At 35.6% G+C, this 8,672-nt stretch overlaps 1 protein-coding gene across 1 annotated transcript in view; it reads right to left on the reverse strand.

The window, feature by feature from the left end:
- The window catches only part of LOC111628080 (zinc finger protein 585B-like), a 22,371-nt gene extending 19,289 nt beyond the window's left edge, over positions 1–3,082 (reverse strand). Inside the window, exon 1 of the mRNA XM_023371802.1 lies at positions 2,871–3,082. The gene's annotated coding sequence lies outside the window, so the exon portion shown is untranslated. The remainder of the gene's footprint in view (positions 1–2,870) is intronic.
- Positions 3,083–8,672: the final 5,590 nt, after the last annotated feature.

Raw genomic sequence — 8,672 nt, forward strand, 5'->3', positions numbered from 1 at the left:
CGAAAAAACATTTATTATATTTGAAACTAAATCAGTATACATAAAAATATATAATTTTTTGAGTCCATTTCTTTTTATCCTTTTTACAGACCAACTCAGAAGTAACAGCAAATTAGTTTGAAGATATAAAAAAATCTTCTTAAAACATTATATATAGATTATTAAAAAACTAACACAAAGTTCAAAATGATCAAAACGCCGACCTTTTATTTTATGATCTGGCGCTTTCCCAATAAAACAATAATAAAAAAATTTTCACAATATCTACAGTGAATAGAAAAATAGAAGGATTCATTCGTTCTGCTATACTTTGGAAGCGTTAGTGATCAATAACGAAGTCATGTTTCACATCACGTGATTCTTCTCTTTAAAAACACAATTAATACCCGAAATGCATTTCCACCTTCAATAAAGCCTGTATCAATAACTGTTCCTTGTGTGATATGTTACTGAAAAAAAAAAAACAAATAACTTTTTAATTTTTTAAAATTACAAGTTTAGATTAAAATATTACAAAAGCTTATATTATAAAGACACTTACCTTAAAAGGGCCTTTTACATATACAGCTAAGACAGAACTTTCCCGAAACTAGTAATCCGGGGGTAAAGATTCGCAACTGCAACTTGAAAATGGTGCAGTCGAGCCGCCATGTCCGAATATTTGGCTTTAAAAAGATATCCAGCCAAAATATCCGACCGTGTGTGCTTCTTTCCGGAATGTTTCAGCGAATCACACGTTTTTAAACGATTTGAAAACCGTTTAAACTTTCAAATTATAAATAAAATTAAACTTTAAATTTATTTTGTTTGTGGCGATGACGGGACATTTTGCTTTTAATATATATACAGATAAAACTTATTTAAAATAATAATATAAAAACTAAAACTGTGTGAATTCTAAAATGTCTCTTTTGTCGCATCACTAATATACCTCAAAGGACGTGACAAGGTTATAAATTTTAAACGTTTCTCGTCATAGCTGTAGGAATGTAAATATAGTTAACTTAATAGATTGTCTGTCATTTGATTTTTAAAGACCACGGAAATTTTCCAAAATTTACAACCTTTCAGTTACTTTTGTTGAATTGGAAAAATTTCTGTATTTATTACATATAATATTATCAAGAAATCAGTCTCCATTGTTCTCAGCTAGAGAATGGTTAAGTTTTTGTTTAAGTAAAATTCCTACCCTTGCATCAAGGTTTTATTTTCCTAATTTCTTAATTATTTAACTACTACTTAAGTAGAAATAAGTTGAAACCGTTTACAGGGTGAGTCAAAATTATGTGAACACTATTTGAGAGAAAGCATTTACTCAAAGTTTGCGTTATACAGAGTCTCAACCAGATCACCAGCACGATTAATGCACTCAAACCAACGTTCAACAGTACAATTTAGTGCCAGAACACCTTTTATTCTGTCCTTTCGTTCTTCGAGATCTCTCCACAAAATTAAGATGTTTCATTAATAATGTTTAATTAAAAATTAAGATTGTTCACATAATTTTGACTCACCCTGTACTTTGTACTTGAATATTTGTAGCCATGGGATTTAAAACAAAGTCACTCGCTGTCTGACTTAATAACGCCCTTTGCCTGAGACCGACCGATCGAACTTCGTGACACGGTGCTACTCAAACTGTGGTCCGCGGACCAGAGATGATCCGTCTTATCTATGTGAAATTAAATGAAAAAAACACAAAAACTGGGTGAATGAACACTGCTCTAACTGGTGTTGCATCTATTGTTTTAAAGTCTTTATGTAGTAGCCAATCGATCCCACTTCTTACATATAAATTATTGTTACATAACTTTACATTTTTAAACTTAAAGGATTAGTTAGGCTATATAAAACATATATGTTTATAAATTTAGATAATAAATTTATAAACATTTAATCTGAATTTTAAAATAATTTAATTCTGTTCTCTTTTTAAGAAGATAATCTCGAAAAATAAATCGTCGTTGTTAAATCTTAACTCGTGAATTTCGTTATGGAATATTACGGTGTTACGGAAGCGTAACTCGAACAAAGTTCGGGTTGCCCCCCTCCGAGAAATAGTCACGTGTTAGCAATAAAGGCTAATTCTGCTAATTCCGAACTCGTTTCTACATTCTGGCTAGAAGCGCGCTGTCCGACGCAACAACGGATATTTGTAAGAGTGGTTTCAACGTGGGCTCAGATAGTTCCGTTTTAGTATCCATTATGTGGTTTTATGAATGAAAAATGACAAGTTTTGAAAGCGCACGTCAATATATATATACATACCCACATGGTGGTGTAATTGGTAAGTGTCGTCTCGAGTTTTTTTTTTGTAACTACTAAAACGGTATTGGAAGGCTTTTTTAATATTTTTTCTCTAAAAACGCATATTTTAAAATTATAGATTTCGTCATCACGATGCTGTCTATATTACGGACGTCGCCATATTTTTCTTTCTCTGTCCGTTGTTCGCAATGTCTACGAACGATCGCTATTAACGAACGCACTACTCTATCACGCACGTGACGCAAGGTATAGTTGTCCGGAAACGCGTCAGAGCTGTAGTCACGTGACCGCCTCGCCCCGTCGTCACCGCTCACGTGACTGGATGACGTTTACCGAGGTGACGTGACACAAATTGTAAGCGTCCGCCGTCAAACGTGCTACTCCGCGATGTGAACGAGGTTAAACAATGGCGGCTTCCAACGTGTACAGTACAGTCGGTAAGTAATCCGATGAGTTTTCGCTTATAGCTGTTATTATACGCGTCGCTCCCAAATATTTCTATGTATTTAGGACACGTCTACTAGAGGAGGTGTCTTAAGAGAGCAAAATCAGAAAAAAGGGCCCATGAACTAAGGATAAACTTTACAATAATGCTTTCATACCTGTTGGAAAATATCAGTGGGATATTCCTCTGTAATATCGTCCCAAAAGTGGTTCTGCGGTGTAGCACAAAATTCTACGGTTGGTGTAGTAAAGTAAAGTCCGGCGGTGGAGAAAAACAATATCCGGCTTCGTCGCTGTGTCTCCTCTGACGAACGACTAGCGACTCCCTTGAGGGGGAGGGAGAAGCGGCTTTTATAACTTCATGCTGGGAAAATTCGTCATGTGATCAACTATTGTGAGAGTCAAGGTTGTTTTAGAAGGTGTGGAGGTTAAAGTTGTTTTCGGGACCACAACAAAATGACGAATTCGGACTTTAATTGTAAACTTTACAGTGTTTCAGCGGGGAGAATATGTGTGTTTGGACTGGAAGAGTTATAAAGTTCCCACGAACTCTAAAGTTCGTTTCTCTAGGCACTGGATTCATTCATTTAAAAAATCAGATTAAAATTTGAATTTTACATCATTCTTTGCTTTCTTTAAATTGTACTTAGTGCAATTTTAAAATTGTGTGGTTGGCTGACGTTGCGGTTACAGGTATAGTTACAAAAAGATTCGATTTTATTCTCTCTCTCTCTCTCTCTGTCTTTAGACATCAATTAATAACAAAGTTTATAATTTTGTAGTTAACAGTCACGACGGTTTAGGTAAATGGGTTGAGATTAGAAACGGGATTTTCTTAGGTTGCTTGCTGATTGGCTGAGCGGAAGTTCTTGTTGACCTGTTGTGAGAGTAGGTCAAAGTTCTTTGTGTTGGGGCTGTTGTCGAAATTGGTATAAGTTTACAAAATACACTCCAATTTTTTCCTCTTAATTATATTTACAATAGACACATACAGGTTATACATGTCAAAAACACATCGAATATATGATAGCAAACGCATTTAAAAAACGCTATAAACAAAAAATTGTAGGACTACTTACCGACTGTGCACCGCTATCGCTTAAGTTTGTTTTCGTCGTGGAGATGCACATTGAATGGCGGACGCGCACACAGCGTTTCACGTGACCTGGCTTCCACGTCAGCCGCTCACGTGACTATAGCTGTGACGCGTTTCCGGACAACTTTTTCTTGTGACGGAAGAATTCGTTCTGTTTGCATTATACCTCGCAGGCGTCACGTAATACAGCAAAGACACCCTACGGTGCGCACATTAATAGCGGCGTGGCGACCCGCGTGGACACCCTTGCGGATCAGTTTGACGAACTTTGTTTAGTTACGCTTCTATAACACCGTAACATTCTATAACGAAATTCACCAGTTAAGATTCCTTTTATTTAATTGCTGAAACTGTCCAATTTCATAATCCGTCGAGATTGTAGCGGTGGAACCATTATTTTGGGTATTACAGCCGTTTTTCGACCGCCGGCAGATAACCGTTACAAAGGTCAACTTTTAATTTCGATTCGTTATTTCTAGGTTTTGGTTTTATTTACAATATTTTGCTTATTACCGCTTTTTCTAGTGTAATTTCCGATCCTAATTCCGTCGTCGATTTTACGGTGGGCCTATTTTTCGGTTATTTATAACTGTCCGTGGTTTTGTGCCTCGCGGGCCGATTGCGGGCTTTCTGCGTTGTTGTGCATGCCGTTATTTGGGTGGATTGTTTATGATATATTACGGTATAAGGTGTGTAATTTTGGGGTCGATTGCTGTATTAGTTTAGGAGTTATTTTCGATTTTCTTCATGAACGGTCGTTTAGGTCAATGACCTACTCTATTTGAACCTAACCTGTTAGTTGTTTTAACCGCTTTTTCTCTGGTTCTAATTGCCCGATCTGGGCCAGTTTTTTAATTCTTGGAGGGGATCGGTTTGAGGTGTCAGACACCTATTTTTCATTAGATTTGGCCCATATTTTTGCCAGATATCGTGTCGATCCTTTTTGCGTTTCGGGTATCGCTGACGGGCCTCCTTTTTGCTGGACCTTTTTGTAAGTTTGGAGTTCTATTCGGTATATTATTTCCTAACTAGGCTATAAATTTCATACACCTATCTCTGATTGTTTTCAAATTATCGATCTTTATCGTCGGGAGTATCGGTCGTAAGATACAATCTACTCTAATTCACCCTAATCCGGTTCGTTCGAATCGCTACTAGCAGAGTCGGTAGATTAACTGGTCTCTCGACTAATACTTCAAACTTAGCTAGAGACAATATTTGCCGCTAGTTGTCTCCACTGTTGGCAGAAGAGCGTTGTTCTTGCTATGTATATACTGATATCAGTGTTTTCGACCTATAATAATTGTTTTTTTTTAGCTACATAAAAATGCTAACGTGCTCTGCGCCAGGATGCAAGGCAGGATATAAGTTATCGAACGAGAAGAGACATTTCTTCCGTGTTCCTAGCGATAAGATTGAGGAGTGGATGCGATGCATATCACGAGACGACAAGATGTTAACAAGTAAATGTTACGTTTGTGACATACATTTTGCGAGTAGATTTATTTTAAAAACCTACTCCCATGTTATAAATGGAGAGAAAGTAGAAATTCCACGAGATCGAGAAACTGAATTTTAGTCTTAAATTGAGATACCTAAATAAGGGGACGGCGAAATTTTCCTTTTCCCGGGCGGCTGACATCCGCGCTACGCCACTGACATTATATATTGGATTGTTTCAAATACCAGGCTGAATATTTAATCCTACTTGGTACATACAAGACTTACACTTTCGCAATTAGACTTTGCTGGACTTCGAAGACTCCTCAAACTTCTATTAAGTCTTATAAAAAGTAATACAGTTAATGTACTTAACACTTAGATATCAAACTATATACTGAATTTATTCCTACATACTTATTCACAGAAGGTTTCTTGAAATATCGAGAAAAGACCACAACGGACATGAAGCACAGTTCTTCTTTAGTATCAACACTAAACAACTCAACCAAACTTCACAGAGTTTAATGGTGTTATTCTTTTATGGTGATTTGCATAACAATGCGTTCTTATTCAGAATTTCTCAGATTTCTTCCAAAAAATTTTTCTCTAAAAAATTTCCAAAAGAACCCAGGTACTACTTTAAACTTAGATATTAAACTATATACTGAATTTATCCTTACGTACTTCTTTACAGAAGGTTTCCTTAAATATCGAGAAAATCCTATAATGGACATGCAGCACTGTTCTTCTTTAATATCAGCACTAAGTAACTCAACTAAACTTCAGTCTTTCTAATTTTATTCTTTTAACTCTTAACATTTAATGGCGTTTTCCTTTTATGATGATTCGCATAACAATGCGTTCTTATTTATAACATTTGTGAAGTAAGATTCTTAACTATTTTTCAGATTTCTTCCAAAGAACACTTCAAAAAAATCTTCGAAAATCCTTAAATAATTTTTTTTATTTATTTCTCAAAAACTTTTCGTATTCCCCAAAAATTTCTCTTTTCAAAAATCTCCTACAGTATTTTCAGACAATTCTCGTTGATCTTTAAACTTAAGTTTTTATTTATACAATTTTTATTTTTTAAAATTTTTATGCTCTCTTTAAATTTTCTGCTATAAGTTTCTTTTTCTTTATGTAGTATGTTTACATTATTTTGGTCAATATTACAGTTATTTAACAAAAGCTGAAATAAACGAATGAGTTATGCCAAGTGTTGATTGTTACGCTACATTACGGCTGTAAAAAATTTTTTAAAATAACACGCATTCCTACTTAAATAAAAAGAAGTTCAAATTTCAGAATTCTCGAATTATGTTACAGCGAAAGCAAAAAGTGTGTTGAACGAGGGATATCAACAATTTTCAAAGCATGTTAGAACGAAACCGTCTTCTAGAAACGCAGTATTGCACGAGAAATAAGTGTATTTTAATAGCAAATTGTTAAAGGTTTACGTTGTCNAATTCGAACAAAACATTCGAAATATAAAGCCACTTTCAACCACTTTCAAGCCCATATCTCCCGCACCTTTATAGCTATCGAGACGCAACCACCCCTATGCACAAATGGAGACTTGGGGCTACTACCACATACAAACACCATGTGCGATGTGTAGTTTTTGCAGAAAAGTGAAATATAGGGACACACACGTCCATTTATATATATATATATATGACATGTGAACAGCTTTCTCGCATCCTATCATCAATGTAACAAAACACTGATTTATTATATCCATTATCTATATCTATATATATAGATATAGATAATGGATATAATAAATCAGTGTTTTTCATAATAAATCAAGTCATACTTGACCTCCACATTTTGCACTTTTTTGTTACTGTCGGTTGCTATTTTTCACTGGAAAGATTAATTAATCAATCATTTATTTCATCAGTTGTAAGTAAAAAAAAAAACACAGAAATTTTATCAGCGCAAATAATGATGATTATTATTATGTATAATAAATTGACATAATAGTGTGAGCCGCCGGGGAGGTCGGAAGTCGTCAACGTTTCTCCTTTCCGGCAACAGGTCGTGACCTATTCTTTTGTTCAGGATGGCGGTTACGTTCGGTTACGCGCAACGCGGGTGGAGCAGAGTCAGAGAGGTTCGACGGTAAGACGTGGACAACAGTCCAGTAAAAACACCATTCGTAACAAAACAAAGGTTTATTAAAGTCAACTAAAGTAAAAATTTACAACTCTAACTACGTTAAATTCCTTTCTAACACTATCCTTCTAATGCGCGGAAAGTTGAGAGAGAGAGAAATTAAGTAAAAGTTTATCCTTACTTCTTGGGCCCTATTTTTGTAATTTTGGTCTCTTAAGACACCTCCTCTAGTAGACGTGTCCTAAATACATAGAAATATTTGGGAACGACGCGTATAATAACAGCTATAAGCGAAAACTCATCGGATTACTTACCGACTGTGCACGGTGGAAGCCGCCATTATTTAACCTCGTTCACATCGCGGAGTAGCACGTTGGACGGCGGACGCTTACAATTCGTGTCACGTCACCTCGGTAAACGTCATCCAGTTACGTGAGCGGTGACGACGGGGCGAGGCGGTCACGTGACTACAGTTCTGACGCGTTTCCGGACAACTATACCTTGCGTCACGTGCGTGATAGAGTAGTGCGTTCGTTAATAGCGATCGTTCGTAGACATTGCGAATAACGAACAGAGAAAGAAAAACATGGCGACGTCCGTAATATCGACAGTATCGTGATGACGGAATCTATAATTTTAAAATATGCGTTTTTAGAGAAAAAATATTAAAAAAGCCTTCCAATAGCGTCTTAGTAGTTACGAAAAAAAAGTCGAGACGACACTTACCAATTACACCACCGTGTGGGTATATATATAATGTATTGACGTGCGCTTTCACAACTTGTAATTTTTCATTTATAAAACCACATAATGGACAGCAAGCGACTTTCTTTTTAAATTTCTATTATGAATCGCACAAATTTTATTTCTTATCAGACTTTTCAATTAAACACGAAAATACCTGTAACTTTTAACACCAAATGGTATACAAAAATGAATGAAAACGGAAGTAACGTAGTCGACAGAAAATTGCCAACCGGGACGGATTTAAAGAACGGATAACATAACCTTTCTAGATATTTGGCTGGATTCTTAATGCTTAAATGTAACGAAAACGTTCGCTTAGTAAATGTTTGATATCTAAAAAGGTTTGGTTATTCATTTTTTTAGAAACGCGAGCTTAAAAAAACGAATCGTTAAACTCGGAAATTTCTTTCTGTCATTTGGAGTCGAATAAAGTCGGAATGAAGAACTGATTGTCGCTTAACACCTTGAAAGTCCTAAAAAATAGTAAAATCTTATAATTTACTCAAACGCGGGTGTAGCAGCCTTAAAACTTTTCTAAAAAATTACTTAAAAC

The sequence above is a fragment of the Centruroides sculpturatus genome, unplaced genomic scaffold (assembly GCF_000671375.1).
Source record: "Centruroides sculpturatus isolate CEXI.00-Female unplaced genomic scaffold, Cexi_2.0 scaffold432, whole genome shotgun sequence".
Taxonomy (NCBI): domain Eukaryota; kingdom Metazoa; phylum Arthropoda; class Arachnida; order Scorpiones; family Buthidae; genus Centruroides; species Centruroides sculpturatus.